Source organism: Pygoscelis adeliae, unplaced genomic scaffold (assembly GCF_000699105.1).
Source record: "Pygoscelis adeliae isolate BGI_AS28 unplaced genomic scaffold, ASM69910v1 Scaffold63, whole genome shotgun sequence".
Lineage (NCBI taxonomy): Eukaryota > Metazoa > Chordata > Aves > Sphenisciformes > Spheniscidae > Pygoscelis > Pygoscelis adeliae.
This window is the reverse complement of record NW_008824414.1, coordinates 1367379-1384114: the sequence shown is the minus strand read 5'-3', so window position 1 is coordinate 1384114 and position 16736 is coordinate 1367379. Positions and strand designations below refer to the sequence as shown.

At 47.9% G+C, this 16736-nt stretch overlaps 1 protein-coding gene across 1 annotated transcript in view; it reads left to right on the top strand.

Moving 5' to 3' along the window:
* TWIST2 (twist family bHLH transcription factor 2) overlaps positions 1-16450 on the top strand; it is a 37206-nt gene extending 20756 nt beyond the window's left edge. Inside the window, exon 2 of the mRNA XM_009320770.1 lies at positions 16333-16450. The gene's annotated coding sequence lies outside the window, so the exon portion shown is untranslated. The remainder of the gene's footprint in view (positions 1-16332) is intronic.
* The last annotated feature ends 286 nt before the right edge of the window (positions 16451-16736 follow it).

Genomic DNA, 16736 nt, shown 5'->3' with positions numbered 1-16736 from the left:
AGCTTAAGGAAACATTTTGCTGTCCTGCAAACATAAGCTGCATGTAAAACTCAGCTGTATAGAGCAGAAAAGCTGTTCAACACCAGTCAAACCCAAGCAGGCAGATGAGAAGCCCACCAGCAGCAACTTCAGAGCAAGCCCCTGATTTACAGGAGCACAAGCTTAGCTTAGGTCTGCACATCCTAGGACAGCTTGCAAAATTCAGAGAGTAACAGCATTGCCGCAGCCAAAGCACAAAGTCTTTGTTTTGAACAGATGCAGAGAGCTCCTCTTCCCCGCCCCCCCCCCCCCCCCCCGAAAGGAGATTGCATTGCTATCGCAGTAACATAGGTTATTAGATCAGTGGGAACCTAGCAGAGTTCAGACACAAAGGTTCAAACAAGTCCAGCTTGCAGCTGGCAAACCTAAACAAGACAAGCCAGCTGGCATTGACCTGAGTCATCCACACAGTAATCTGGTTGAAAATGTTGACTTAACCCATTCGTTTAATCACCCAAATCCAAAAAACCCTGACAACTGCAGTCAAGAAAACATACATCTGCCTTTCGCAGAATGACAGACTGCAAAAGACCACGTAAACCAATTTTCCAGAGCTTTTTCTAGGCTTCTTTGTGCATGCTGCATATAATTCAAGTTTTTGGTAGTCATTTGCTAGCCTGTTCTGATCCAGCAAAGCACACTGCACATCCTTAGTGCATGTGCTTAGCCCCGCTGACTTCAGTGGGGCTAACAGCACACTTTTAGACATTATGCATGTGATTAAATACTTCACTAAATGGAGACAAGCTAAGGGCACGCTGACTTTTTTGCTCCCTTAGCAGAGAGATTTCATCTTTGCATGTTTCTTCTTCCAGGAGTTTGAACTTGTTGGAGTGAGACTGTTTGTTCCCCTTTGAAAAACAGCAACAAGGGAGCAACCAACTTTGTTTTACCCCTCTTGAAGCCATAAGCCCCAGAAGTGTGGTGAAAAACTGACATGAGAGCTCTGAAGTGTCTGCAGGATAGCTTATTTATAGAAAATTTAGAGAAAAGAAACATGAAACAGCAACATAGAAAGCTGGTAGACAGCAAGTAGAATACACCACCTTTGGTGTCCACTCGCAGCTCACTGATGCATATAAAAAAATTTTAAAAGTTATCAGTTACTCATTGCAGAGGAAATTAAAACCCTCAGGACATTAGTTTATGTGAGTGCAGGCTCTTGGGGCAGAGCAGTGGGCTGGGCAGCTCTCATCCTGGGGAGCTCACAGCACCATCCAGGCTGGAAACGCGTTGCTAGAGAGGTTGTGACTAAGATCGCTCCCTCTCCCGCTTCCCGTTACTTGCTTGCCCAGCATCACCCACATAACAGTTTCAGGAAAGCCTGTAAAGCAACTGGCCAACCTCAAGCTGAGTTATAAGCAGTGATGCTATCCTTATGAGTCTTGGAAAAATGAGTGATTCATGGTTGCTCAGTGCCCGGCCAGGGACCAGCAGGTTACTGCTCTCTCCTCAGAAGGCCATGCTCCCAAAGTAGGATGGCGACATCAGAAACTGCAAAAGTAAAGATAAAATATTTCACCTATGACAAGCCCCAAGGCAGATTCAATACCACATTATTCCCTATAGCTGCTGTGTTATTGCCTTCCTCTCCAGAAAGCCTTGCCATTACCTTAATTAGGGGCCCCTCTGGTAGACACCACAGCCTGAGGTGCATAAACACAAACCCTCAAGCATTTGGGGGTTCTGAGCCAGCCAAGAGGTTTGAAGCAAAGCAAACAAGACCATACTGAAGCATAGCATATTCAAACACACACAAAAACCCCAACCCTACAGCCTCCAAAACCCCTTCCAGCCATGCAAGTAACCTTGCCTCCTGCCACTTGACCTGCAAAGGTCCCCTGATACAAAGCTGTGTTGGGCATCCCCAGGCAGTGGAGAGTCAGCCTTGAGAAGAGACTAACAAGGAGATAGAGATAGAGAAGAGAAGGGAGGGGGGTGGTGATGGTGGCAAGGCTGCTTATAAACACCAAGACAGAGGAGGAAGGGGCTCATTAAACTAAAGAGCAGCAGCTGGGTGAAAGGACCCAGGCTGAAATCTGGAGTTTTAAGCATGGGTAATACCACCTGCATGGAAGGCGAAAGCTGTAAAGTTTATGAGAAGAATTGTACAGCGCGGTACTTGCACTGCAGCAAAGGCTGCAAGAAATGGCCCAGGAGAGATACAGGACCCAGGACGGCTCTTGACAGGCTTGTGTCCATGTTAATGTATCTGTGAGACCATTAAAGACAGAGAGAAAAAGCCTCTGGGCACTAGCAGATAACAAATGCAAAGCAAGCCGTGGTCTACCAGCACATGGATTCAAGGTCACTCTAGCCATTCCCAGAGGCATGGTGTTAGCATCAATCACTTACAGGGTGCCCAAAAGGTGAATACAGCTGCCCTGGTGTGCAGCATGGCTCCTGTCCTGAGCTGTGCTTGCCCCGGCTTCGCATGTAAGCCAGTGGCTTTCTCTGAAGCACAGAGTGGTTAACATCACCGGTACACGCCAAAGTCCCTTACTCAATGCCAAGTACTTCTTACCCCAGTGGGATTGTTTGGCATATAAAAATGTAACTCCCTCTGCATGAGGGCAACACCCTGTAACCCCATGTATTTTAAAGAGTTGGACTATTCTTGCCATAAAAAAGATCAGAGTAGCTTTATTGACTGCAGTGGAGTTAAGCTGGTTTATTCCAAGTGAGAATTTGGCCCCTTGACTTCAATGAAGCTGTGTTGATTAATCCCAGATGGAGACCTGGCCTGGTACAATCCCCTCCTAAAGTCCTGGGAGATTAGTAACACATAGACTGAATCACCGCTGTTACTCAGAGCCTGGGTGGTTATCAAAAACCTGCACCTGCCGCCCTGTGAAACACTGCCGGGATGGGGCCAAGCGATTGCGGTCACTGACTTTGGGGACCAGGGTGCGATGAGCGAGGGCACATTCTTCAAACGCTGCCTCATGCTAGGGGGGAGATGCCAAAGTAGCTCCCTTTCCTCTGCAAACATCTGGGAATGTCATCCGGGATCTGAGTCCAAGCTCTGCCAAAACCTGGGCATGGTGACATTGAGCACACTGGGCAAGGAAACAGGGGAATCCTGCTTCTTCACATTAAGAGCTTTTTGTGATGCTCTATGAAGATCCGTAAGTGTAAAAACTGAGGATTAAATCCCCTGAGCTTCAGGGAATCTGCCCCAGCATCTGTTTGCCAATTTTGAAGAGCAAACACAGCTTCATGCAGCAAAGGGAAAACTTTCTCCCCCACTCCAAATGCAAAAAAAACAGCGTCTTTTTTCAGCAATCGCCTCCAAGTCTCTCTCATGGCAGGCAAAGTTTTGCTTCCCAGTGTTATAGGCACAAGTGCCGTACTTCTAGCAGCGTTCATTCTAGGGAATGAATCCACTGAAAATTAAAATTGCTTGACTTTCACAGCAGTTCCTTTACACATGCACACACACACGCATGCCCATAGAGAGATGGTGAAACTGTGCCATGTGTTGCAGTGTGGAGAAGCACCAGAATAGACCGATTCAAAGGCGGGTGTTGATGGTTTTTTGGGTCTCAGGTGGTAGAAATGCAGAGGTACATAGCCCATCTCCCCAGCACATTATTCATGCAGAGGCATTATTCCTGGCTATAGGATGCTAATGTCTCTCCCCAAATGGCTGGCCAGGGTTTCCCCTCTATTTGCTTTGAGGTTGCATCACGCAGGTCAAAGTGACAAAAAAAGGGCTTGGCATTGCGTGCAGAGGAGGCAAAGCATCGCTGTTGGGAAGAAAGAAATGCCTAAGCTCGCTGTTCGCTTGCTCCAGCTCTGCCTTCCAAGCGTTTCTGAAGTCAGGCATCTGGAGCGTGATGTAATCTGAAGATTGATCAGCCGCGGCACACATGCAGCTGTGCACATCTGGCCTACAGGTGTTTCAGCTGCTATTTGTCAGTGACTGTATCGAACATTAAAAAGCACCCCGACTTTGTAAGGCAATCGTACCTGTCCCACGGATTGTTCACGAAGGCCCACAAAATGCCATTGATTTTATGCAAACTGTCTCTGCTTTTTAGTGGGTGGCCCCAGGTTTTTTTGGTTGTTTGTTTTTTTTTTTAAAGGAAGGAGTTTAAACTATAGATGCTTTTAAAGCAGGCTTTTTGTTGTTGTTATTAATTCCACTGGCATTAATCCGCATAGCTGAGTCAGTCATAATGGATGGTTGCTATCATCCACTTGCTGATTTACTCTTAGGAGTCAACGTTATTACAGAGTCTTTGTGCTGCACTGATGAAAAAAAGCTGAGGCTGTTCTTCCTTGTGCTCGGCTATGTATGGAGACAGCAAGACTTGCTCCCAAAGTACCTAATCTAAACAGGGCAGGGACAGGTAAAGTGGGGAAATGGGTAAGAAAGGTCTCATCCATGGGTAGGACCTGCCAGTGCCCAGTCCCAGGCCTGGAGCCAGAGAACGATGCTTCTCGCTTCCTGCAGGGATGCTGCCCCTCATGAGGTTTGCAGACTGCAGCTGAATACTTGCTGCACACAGGAAAAATAAGGAGAGGAGGGAAACTACTGGCTGAGCAGGCCAGACCGAAAGAGTTCCCTTGGAAAAAGAATAAAGCTGCAGATGTATATATTTATTTTTAGAGAAGGTGTTTTTCCTAGAATTTGTATTATTTTGGCAGGAACTCAGTGGGAAGGAGAAAAGGTTTCCCTTTGTCCAATACTCTTTGCTATTCTAAAATGAAGTAGAGGCAGAAGGGTATTTTTACAGCCCATTTCATATATCAGTTGTCTTTATCCCTGTAGAGACGGACAGGGACCAGAGACACATTTCACACTGACTGCCAGCATTGTCAGAGCATGCTGCACACCGTGCTGCATGTGGCACCAGCTGCCCAAAGCCACCGTCTTCACATATTTCCAAGAGGAAGACAATCATGTTCCTATGGATATTTTCATCCCAGATAGTCTCAGTCAGTCTACAAGAACATGTTTGTCTTAAACACCAATATATTTTACTTTCCAAACAGCTTAGGGCAGATACACGGTCAGTCATCATAGCACAGCTGATGGCATAAGTGATTAAGCTGTAACAACAAGTCATGCAACTGTCTCATAAATTAAGCCTCAGCTTGCAAGCTGTATTTGTGCAGGATAAGATTTGCACATGGCTTTTGCTGTGAGCATCTCAGTAGAAGTATATGGCCCATCCATAACAACTTTGCCCTCCTTACCTGATTTCTGCGTAACATATTTCCATCGCTTTAACACTGTTTTGGTTAGCCCAAGTGGGGAGCGGGTATGCATTTCAGGCAGGGAGAACTGAGTGCCTGCCCAGAATTGCTCGCGGTCTGGCAGCCAGAGCCCGTATTGATCTGAGAAGCCCAGAGGCCAGAGGGTCGGGGGCTCACGAGGCAGAAGAAAATGTGAAATGACTGCCCTCATCCTCAGCATGAGCCTCATCAGCTTCAAAGTCACAGTATAAAGACACGTGCATCTGTGCTACCTCTGCTCCCCAACTCCATATATTTTACCTGAGCTGCCCAAGAAGAACATCTCATTCCCTGCCTTTTTTCCCCCTGCCTGCTCCTTTATTCCACACCTTTCTTGCGCAAAGCCATGCTTGTGTGTGAGTGCCTTTAGGGAGGGGAGATGAGCCCAAAGGAACAGCAGTGGGCTTTCTCTGCTGCTCCATTAGCCAGGAGGGCTGGTGGTGGCCTCCTGTCCTTCTTTGCCCCCAGCTGCTGGCTTTCCCTGGCCACTTGCCCTTTTGTGGGTCAGGAGATGGTGGTGTCCCCCAGCGCTTGTTCTTCTGAGCCACCCACGAGGCAGCTGGGCAGAGTCGAGGACAGAGCTTAGACAGTGCTTTCAGACGTCGAAGCAGCTCTGCTTTTTCCTGCTCCAACTGCTCATTAGCAGCTTCCGCCTTTCGGCAATTTCTAGCAGCGCTTTCAGTGATGTACTGCCAAAATTTTAACAAGGGGCTCCCACAAACCTACCTCCTCCTCTAGCTGCAACGAACCCCACTGCCCCACAGAGGCCAATGCTTGGGCTGTGGAGGAGTGCAGGGCTGGGGGAAATGTTCCTTTGGGGGGGCTCCTTCCTGTTTAAAGCTTTTTTTTTTTGGTTTACTTTTCTGGCGAGGGAAGGACACAGCACCTTGGAACAAACATTACTAACTGCCCAGAAGTTGCTGCAGAGGGGCAGGACATAACACAGAAACCCTGAGTGTCCCAGCAGCAAAATGCTTCCTTGCAGAGCTCTCACTTCTCCTCCCTACCGTGAAACCAGCCCCAGGCGACTGATTTTATCCGGGCTAGATCAATCAGCCACAAGCCAAAATGCAGAAGTGGTTTTCTCTAGGTGTTTCGGGGCCCCAAAGGGCAAGTTTTTCCATGGGAAATGGTTGAGCCCACGAGTTTCTGGGTGTGACGGAGGCCACCTCAGCTTTCTCGCGCTGATGGGCATGGGTGGTCTATGCTGATTCGCATTGGGGCGGAGCTGGCTTCCCAGAGGAGCTCTGAGCTTGCAAGCATCTCGCAGGTCCAGGATGGGGCTGCACCAGACCTTCAGCTTCTCTCTTTGGTAAGCACCTCTCTCTTCTCAGGGGCAAAGGAACTGAAGCCCCACGGAAAGTCCAACAGCTCAGTTATCAGGAGCTAAGGAAAAATTGAAATCAGAGCATGCAGAGGTGTTAAACTTGTTTGTGAGGGGCGCAGCCTCCTCTGGTACCAGAGACACCTCTTTTGCTCCAGGTAGTTTAGCCTTGCAGAGGTACGTCTGAAGCTGGAAGAATGGGAAAGCTCATTTTCCACCTTTAAATACAAACTGGGTGCAAGAAGGTCAGCTGCATGATAGATACCAAAATAGTAAAGTATGTGGCAGTCAAAAGCAGTCAACTAACTGCTGATTAATATGTTAATAGATAAGCCCATAGATTATAGATTAATAAAGCAGTTTTAAATGCAGGCCATTCAGGTAAACACAGCAGTGTCAACTACACTGGATCCATGCAAGCAAATGGTATCTCATGCACTTCTAAAATGTCAGTTTTCTACATTTTGTTAATTTTTTTTTATAATTTAAAAAAAAATCTGGCAAGAAGGAAAGAAAAAATAAGCAGTGACAAATACATTGCAGCATTGTTAAACTGGACTCGAGCACCTTACAGGTCTGGCAGCTCTTCCCAGACAGCACGCCCTGACATCTACTCCATAGATAATGTCTATTTAGCTGGGTGGCTATGGGCACCAATGAGACTTTCTGCAGGAGAGTGAGGGGAAAAAAAAAAGGATTTAAAGCAAGATTGTTCAGTCATTTCAATCAATATTGGCTGCTTGCTGACATTAGACTTTTTTTTTTTTTAAATTTAATCAATCCACTTCTCTCTGCTGTGGGTAGTTATCTATGAGAGGAGGACTTGTAAAGTGCCCCAGATTTATTTCAGCTGTGGGTGAGGAACCATTTTTGGCAGCTGGTCCGGTCCCCAGGCTTGCAGGTGTGCTCTGTCCTGCTCTGCTGGCCAGGACAAGACATGGGCAGGAGGGACCAGGGCCACGGGCTCTCCCGTTGGTTTCTTTTTTTGGCGTTGTCTCTTTAGGATCTTTCATTGCTGCAATTTTTCCCGGACAGTGAGGTGTGAGCAAGCCATCGACCTTTCTCGACGGTGGGCAGGGTGGGCCAGGGAGACCGAAACAGCCTCGGAGGGAGGAGAAAAGTCTTAAATCTCCTTTTTCTTATGCTACATCCCCATCAAACAGCTAGTTACGCTCCCGATAACAAACTGGGGAGCCGCCGGATGCAGGGAGGATGTTTTCTCTCAGACCAGCCATGGGCAGATAAATCCTCCAAGGTCTGAAAAGCCTGGGGTAAATTAGATTAGAGGCTTTCCTCTAGACGGTGAGGCATACGTTTGGTGATAGCAGGGGGCAGCCTTGCGGCTCAGGAATGAACAACTGCAAGGGATATGTTTTTAAATGGTTTCCCAGCTGTAAGATGCACATAATTGTGGCTTTCCTTCATCTGGGAGACTTCAAGAGCGGATGGTTGATAAGGTTCATACCAGCAAAGGCAGAAAAACACAAGCCAGGGTATCTGGTTTCAGTCTGTCCGTACCCGCAGCATTAGATCTGATTTTGGCCCTCTCTCCCCCCCCTGCATGTACACAATTATCTGAATTCCTTTCTCCACTGCTTCCTCCCTTCTGAAGCCTTGCAGACTGGCCCTGCTGCCTTTTCCGTTGCTTGAGGGACAGCCGTGCATTCAGACTCTCTCCTTTCCCAGCCCATGGAGGGGTCTGTGCCATGGCCACAAGGACCAGCACTCCCCAGAGGCCAGAAAGCAACCACGATGGTGGGAATTTATTCCCATCTTTTTAGCCTTTCGTGGTGGGAAACACCCTAAAAATCAAGGGATTTCTGCTATTTTAAGGTGCCGTTCCTTTGTGTCTCAGTTTCCCCTTCGTGCCTCACCTCTGCTGCTTGCCTCTGGTCATGTTCAGAAGGAGATCCCCCAGCCCCTTGCATTGCAGCTGGGGATCCCCAGGGACTATCCTACAAGTAAGTACGGGCTGGTTTCCCAGGCAGATGTGTGGGCAGCAAGGTAGATGTGCTCAAGGACACAACCAAAGCATTGGTGTCCCACCTCAGACTGCTGCCATCTCGTTTTCCCCACCCAGGCACTCTGGGAAATGGCTTTCTGAAATATGGCTCTCCATCCTTCTCAGGGGTTGCCACACGCTGGCTTTTCCCACGCAGAAGAGCATGTGCTTACCTGCCCTCAAAGGTCCTGCTGCTGCTAAGCAATGAGGTATTTTTCCTAAAAAGTTGCATTTTTGCGCCATCTAAATCACAAAAATATTTTAAATTTGAAATATATGCTACTGTCCATTTTGGCTCTGGGGACAGCCGACAACTCCATAAGATAATTTGAGAATATCCCTTTGGTACAGATCCAGGCAATGCCTGCAGCAAGTGTAGTTTTATGTATGCTATACACATAACAGCAGATCCTTTCTTCCTTTGACTTTGCTATAAAAATATTTGAGCATATATTAAACCATGCATAAACACGAACACAGCATGTGCAGATACAGTTTTCCCATCTTTAAACAGAACAGAGACCCATGTTTCCATAATCACACCTAAAAATTTGATGAATTCAACTGAAATTTTCCATGTGTTTTGATTTGGGTTTTAGCCTTTTTTATACAAGTTATATGTAGAAATTTCTGCATGGGAATTGCAGAATTGAAAAACCTTTGAAAATTCCCCTGGTGTCACTCTGACATCACTTTCTGACACCCAGTTTTGACTGATAGAGCAGAATTTTCTCTACAAACTCTAGAAACAAGTGGGGCTGCCTTCAGCTACAGAGCAATTGCTCTTGTTTCAGGGTGAAGCAGGCAGAGGGAGGACAGCATCAGGTGAAGATGATCCTTCGTAGGAGGGCTCAGGGGGTTTGTGGGCATGGCAGGAGAGAGGCAAGGCTGCATGCACAGCCTGCGCTTGGGCATACCTTAACTTCAGCTTCCTATGTGACACCAGGTGCTTCTTCAGGCAGGAGGGAGGCAAGAGGCATCCCACCTCCCAGGGTTAAGGAGCTGTGCTGGTTTGCTAAAGTTGGCCAGGCACTCTGCTGGGAACACATTTCACTTCATCCAGGTAGCAAATACCTGTTTTGCCTGTGTACGTCCCAATGTGCTGGTCATGAGTCCAGCTCCAAGCCAGCTCCTGGCAGCCACCACCTCGCCTCCACCCTAGCACATCTCTGCTGCTTCGCGGTGGCTGTGGTGCAAGTTTAATGGTTCTGTGACAAAAGCCAAGCCAAAATAACTCCCCATGCTTCCTGCCTTAAGTCTGCTTCATATGGCTCACAGAAACACTCAGTCCGTGCATAGTTGGAAGGCAAATTTAGGAGGCTCAGAACTAGGTCAAAACAAACTTAATTTCCTCCAGGTCCAGGTGGGACGCCACTTCGCAAGCTGGGTGATTTGCATGCTGCCTTGCAGCTTTCCGCCGGCTGCTGTCCCAGCCTCCAACATACAGTCACGGGAAAGCCTTCAGCATTTTGGAGTGCGGCTGTTTTCCACTCTCCCTGTGCTCCAAAACAGCTGGACCATTTTTGCCTAGGCTCCAGAAAACAAAAACGACAAGAAAGAGGAATCACCGTTGGGCATGGAAAGTTTTCAGCTCAAGCAGCATAAGTTTCAGAAGGTTATGAGCAGACAAAAAAACACAGGATGCTGGAAGGCAAAGTGTACAAACCTGACGGTGGATATTATGATTGATACTTGCCATATGCTTTTTTAAAGTGGTTATTCCTAAGGCAGCTGGGAGCAGTGGTCCCTGGTTCACCACATTCAGGAATGAGCAAGGTTAAGGGCTGAATTGAGAGCGTTTGGCAGCTTGTGTAGGGACACTGCCCATGATGATAACCCCCACCAGGTTAGGTGATTTCTGTGCCCCCAGCAAGATTCTCCTGGGTGTCTCAGACCTCTGCACTTCAAGCTGCCATGTAGGTCTTAATGGCAGTCCCCTTGGCTGGCAAATCTGGGGTTGAGCTGGGTCACAGGGGTGGGGAAAGAGGAGCATGGGATGCTCTCAGGAGCCTGGGTCGCCTGCTATGGCTCGCATTCACCCCACTGTCCCAGTAGCCAGGCAAGATGGGGCTCTTGTGGCCCCAAATAATCCAGATTCAGACTTTCTGGCCTGGGAGTCAAAATGCTGAGATTTGTCCTCCCCTCCAGCTTGGCATTTCCTAATCTAAAAAAGAACAACCCAATTTCTGGAGCTGCTTGCTTTGACATTTCAATAATTCACGCCAGCCCATGCTGACCTTTTCTCTCTGAAGGCACGGGGGCCGACATGTGCACCCTCAAGTCACGTTTTGTATTGTTTGCTGTTGTTTTCCCTGTCCCCGTCCCTGTGCCTACAGGGCAGGATGCACGCAGTGCTAGTGTGGCGGGCGGGCGTACTGGGGGTATGACATAATGCAATAACCGAACTAGCTGCATTTATTTATTTTGAAAAATATTAAGGGCAGCTGCTACTTAGCGCCGACTGAAACATTTTATTGATTTTTCTAGAGCAGGAGCGTCCCCTCTTGTGTTGTAACCCAGCATTGCTTGAACCCAGTGGTTGGACTATTCCAGAATAACCTACGTCACATTTTCCTCTTCTTTATAAACATATAAAGGGTCTCCAGCCCTGACAGTACACACCTGGGTAACAACAACCAGAGGTCACTGCCTGACATGCTTGTTCTGCCCCATCTTGCTCAGGTGTTATCTCCAAGCAGATCCAACTCAACAGGAGACTTCTCCTTCCCCATCCACACTGTAATGTCCCTGTAACATCTTACCAGCTATTGTGCAGCACCTAGCAAAATAAAGCCTTAATTATCAGCCAGGACTAGTGATAGCCTGAGTAGGCTTTTGTTGTACATTTCCCTGTATTTATCCCTTCTGGTTATTCTCATTTTGCAATGATGAGTTTTGAGATGCCAACAGGGATCTCCAGCTGAGTTTGTGGGCTGGTTTAACACTTGCTTCCTCAGTGTGGGTTTGTTTCCTGGGGAGGAAGATCGCAGAGCTCTTTTGTTGCCTGTGCCCAGCAATGCTGCCTGCTCTTCTTGTGTCCTACCTCCTCACCCCAGGCAGCCCCACTGCTCACCAGCCTGCCTCGCAGCAAGGCCGCTCCCCGCTCCAAATCTCCACAGCCTGCAAAAAAGCAGCCTTTGAAGTTAACATCCCATTAAAATGAATGTTGTGGGATGCTTAAAAAGCAGGCGCAGTCTGGGGAGGGAGACTTCAAAGGAGGCAAAATACGGTGGCAGGAATGGTGCCGAAGGCAGCAGAGCTGCCGGGACAACACAGACCCATGGGGAAGCTGGCTGGGACCGCTGGGGCAGCCACATGTGGGGTTGGTGAGAAGTGTGCCCACCCGTGTCACTTACAAGAAATTTGTTATTGCAATTCAAACTCCATTCATCAAGGATGCTCATTCAGAAACCGCATCCACTCTGGAGGCGCCCAAAGGCAGCATCATCAGCCCACGGGCAGAGTGCCCCGCACTGACCCATGGGGTGGGGCCAGGGTCTTGGCTTTAACCCACACTAGTTTTTACTTCCCCAAGTTGAAGGGGAAGGGGGGAGGAAACAGTCTATAAACTTCTTGGTGACTGCTTGTCCTGGTTTCGGCAGGGATCAGGGCAAGCAGCTGGTGTGTGCTGCACTACACTGATGCTCGCACCCCTCATCCCCTCCTCACTGCATGACCCCGTCCCCAGCCCCAAACACAAGGCAAGAATGTTGGCCAGCACTTTCCTGGCAGGGATTTTGGCTGGCCAAAACCCACGTGGAGGGAGAGAGGCGGGGCCCCGGGCACAGAACCATTTTTTCACATTCCCAACTTTAAAAGAAATTGAAAAAGCATCCTTAAAAAAAAAAAAAAAAACAAACCCAAACTCAAACGGTTTTGCTGTATTTCATATTTCATTTGCACTCTTGGCCATGTTATGGAAATTATTTCAATCCCTTTGTAACCAAACCCACCCTAATCCTATATAAGCAAGGTCTTCAGGGACCAGTTGCAAAATTTCCTGTAACCAGGGGTCTGCTCTTGCTGCCACCTTACATCAAGCCTGCAGCTCTTGGCTCTTGTGGTTTCCATGCTGTGCTCTTGGGCTGGGGAATGCTCCTAAAGCAAGGGAAAAATAAAGCAGCAAGCCCTCAATTCACCATATAGCGGAAACTGCATTGGGTGTGCAGTATAGCAGTGCATAACAACTATATTCTGTGTTACAAGCTACAGGGTCAGAGAAATGCTTGGAAACTATGTTCAGCAGAGACCTTCATCGTATATCATCTCTCAGTCCAGATACTATAAGGGAAGGGATGTACTGCAATTTCCCAACCAGGGAAACTGAGGCACATGCAGAGAGAGCAATTAGATAGCAAACCTGCGCGTGAGCTAGGATTAAAACTAAGCTCTGCAAGGTCCTGCTGTCCTACCACACCAGCTTAGTGCCAGGAAGAAACTCTGCCCCCTTTCCATGAAATCTGCTATGGGCTTTGCTGCTTCTTTTAAGAATAAACCCCATAGATCCACACCTCGTCATTCAGCTGCCATAGGAAACCTGCAGCCATTCCTGCAGGACTGCATTAGGAAACCTCTGTGGATCTGGCTTGTGGGAGAGGAGTTGAGAAGTGCCGCAGGAGTAGCCACCATCTGAGTGCCTTGGCAGGCTTTGACGAATGCCGTGCTGAGCCCCTCTGGGCTTAAAGGATCATAAACATGAAGCATGACCTTGGGAGGGTCCATTAAAGCACAAAATTGTTATGGAAAAGCTATCTATAATTTAAGAGGGGACAGAGCCAGAAGGGCTCTGGTGACTCATTTTATAGCTCCTGAAGGCAAGCAGGGCAGTGCTTCCCCTTTCGGTGTATGACGAGCTGGGAGATAAGAGCCAGGCCTTCTGGGGGCCCAGGCACAAGGCACTGGGTTTAGTGGGACACTTCAAGATGGGCTCTCCAGAAACAAGGAGAAGGAGGAGGCAGCCACCATGAACAGTCTGGCTGCAGTGATGTGGCAGCACTGGGTAGGGGAGGAGGAAAGACCATCCTGCAGGTTTTTGGGTGTATTATCCATCTTCCTCAGCCAGGAGCTGATCCTCCCTCCCCCTGCAAGACTCAAACTGTGCAGTGAGCAAGGACCAGGTTTGTGATACGAGGATCACAAGCCAGATTCAGAGTATAATTTCTCCAATATATGTAGTGCTCTTTTAAGCAAACTGAGAAGCCACTGAAGTCCCCTCACCTTATAAAGCTCCACATGGGATGCTATCACGTTTTTAGCACAGTACTGCTCTGTTCAAGTGACCCAGGGGGGGTAACTGAGGAGCAACAGGTTGGGTGCAGACATCACACACCTTATCACTTCTCTGCCTGCAGAGGACATGTTTCCATACATCCCACCACTGAAGTGTGTCCCTCATGCAACAAGCAGATGCCCACCTCCTTCTGTTATGTGTTTTCAAAATTGCTACTTAGAGCCAGATTTTCAAAAGCAGTCAGCATCCAACATCCCAAAGGTCCAGAGAAGAAGAAATGGAGGGAGTAGGTCACACAGAGGGGGTTTCTCATCTTGTGCATTTCTTTCCTTCTCTCGTGCTGACAGATTGGGTCTGTGAAGGAGCGGGTTTTACTCCTTGATGTTGATTTTATATGGAATATGTGGTAAGAACAACAAGCAAAACGTTACACAATGTGAACTGAAACACAAGTACATGTCAAGATGGGGACAATAACCCCTTCATGGCCAGGTGTAGCAGCTTTCTTTGGGTGACCTCTGTATCTGGTCATAATATTGCTCCGTCAGCTGAGATAGTCTGCTTTAATGTTCAGTGGATAATCACAGAAAATAGCAATGGAAGATAGCCTACCAGATCATCTGGTCCTGCCAGGGCTGATAACCAGGCATTAGCCAAGCATGGTTGAACAGCAGCCACATCTGCCCGCCATGACCCTGGTCCTGGTGCCCTGTGTGGGATGGGAAAGGATGGGTTAAGCCTGGGAGCATGGGAGGGGACCTGGCAGAGCCATGCCAGAGCCCTGGGTCACAGCAACGCTGCCGTCCACAGGGTAGACCGTGCTCAGTGCTCATTCATCTCACCGTAACAGGGAAGCCAAAACACCCTGTTAGCACTGAGTTGCTGTGAAATTCCCATTTTTCCAGTTGGCCAGAGCCAAAAGAGCTGCTGGAAACCAGAAAGGACCAGTGGAAACGAGATCCCGTACTGCAGCAGCAGCCAGAGCAGGGCGTCTCACCCGGGGTTAAAGACATTGGCTTGCAAATCGCCGGCTTTGCTCTAAGAGCAGCTTTGTGCTGATCTCTCCAGTTTTGGGTGGGATTTAAAAAATCAGTGGAAATAGATCAGCTCAGTATTGCTTTCTATCTGGTTTCACCTTGTTTTACATGGCAGCTGGGTTCAGAGAAGAGCAGGGCACAGCAATTTGTCATGTAGCTGGCAGTGATCATCCTCCACCCCTTGCTGGAGAAAAAAACTTGAAAAAAGAAACTGAGCTTAAAGGTTGCCCCCAGGCTCAAGCAGAAAATCACTCCATGGCATCTTCCTCCTCCCTGTATTTTATTTTCCTCTTCTGAGTCCCTTCCCGGCTAGGGCTGCGGCAATGCCAGCATCAGGAAAGGGGCAGCCTGTCATCTGTCAGACGTGCGCATACACAAACCACCACCACTCGCACACACCAAGCAGTTAAGCTTCCCTAAGTGGTCCTGGGCAGCCTGTCAAGTCCCGAGCTCGTCTGCAGAATGTGGTTGTAATTAGATAATTAATAACTTTGAGAAGGAAAGGAAAGGAAATAAGCTAAATAGAAGCTTTCCTTAGTGGGAGGAAATAATTATATCTGCTTTTTGATATATGAGCTGAGGTGGCTTTCTGAAAGCAGAAACAGCATCTCGCCTGCAAAGCTATCCCTCCCCCTAGTTAGACAGCATCTCCCATGGGCACTGCTGGGTCACAGAGTCTGTCCCACCAGCCCACAAATGAGCAGCAGCAGGTTGCTGCAGATCAGAGCAAACCCTACAGGTAACAGGGCTCCCCGACGTGTTGCTGCATCTTGTCACATCCTGATAAATGGGGCAGAGGAGAGACGATACGCAGGGCTGGGTCACCAGGAACTGTGTGGAAAATAGGGGTTTAGCACAACATCCCTCGGAGCTGGAGACGCTGCTGGCAGCATATGGACTTTTTGATGGATACATTGCTCCTGCCTATGGATTTACCATTTCACAGTAAGATGCAAAAAAAGGCTGTGACATTACCAGACTCAGAACTTAGGCTATACATCCAAAAGCCAAAGGAACTGTTAAGTTTAGGTTCCTTTTTTTGTTGTTTTTGGATGTGCTTAGATATTGCATAAATATGTTACCCCTGGATGGAAAGAAAACGTATTTGTTTCCAGCAGGGTTTGCCTGATTTTGCAGGAGAACCTGAGAGTCACTGTGGGTAGGGTTTCTAAAGCCCATCTCAGGCACCTGAGCATCCGATCTCCCTGTTTCACTTGCTTAAGGAGTGGTGAGGGCTGCTCCTGGTGCATTGGATCTCACCCAGCTGCTGGGTTAACCGTGTGCCTCCACGCTGCTGGGACCAGGAGCAGGTTTCAACACGTGATTGAAATCAAGGTGGTTGAACCACAGCCTTGATTTGTAAGGGAAAAGAACTTATGAGACAACGTATCTCAGAAAGATGTCCTGTATTTGGTGTATTTATTTTTCTTTTCTTATTTTTTTTTCTTCTCTCCAGACTGTCCAGTGTCTGGGACTGAAGTGGAATTGGGATGTATCCAAGTTTGTAGCTTCTGAAACCTTAACAACCTCAAGTAAACTGGTCCAAAAGACCCCTCTTGACCTCCCTCACTCTGAACTCTTGTGGACCACTTAGACTGAGCAGAAAACAGCACCAAAGCTAGTGGTCTGAACCTTTGCAACATCTCTCCCCAAGCGACTGACCAAAGAGAAAAGAGAAGCAACATTCCTGGTTGTTCATTGTTGTTGGGTTTTGTGTCTGTCTGTCTGTGCATTTGGTTTTATTTCTATTTTTTTTTTTTTCTGAAAAATCTTAATTCAGGAATACATTTATGAGAAATCTTTGGGTTTGGATTTTACTTCCCCTTAGCTGTATTCTTTTTTGGTATTTTTTTGTCTATT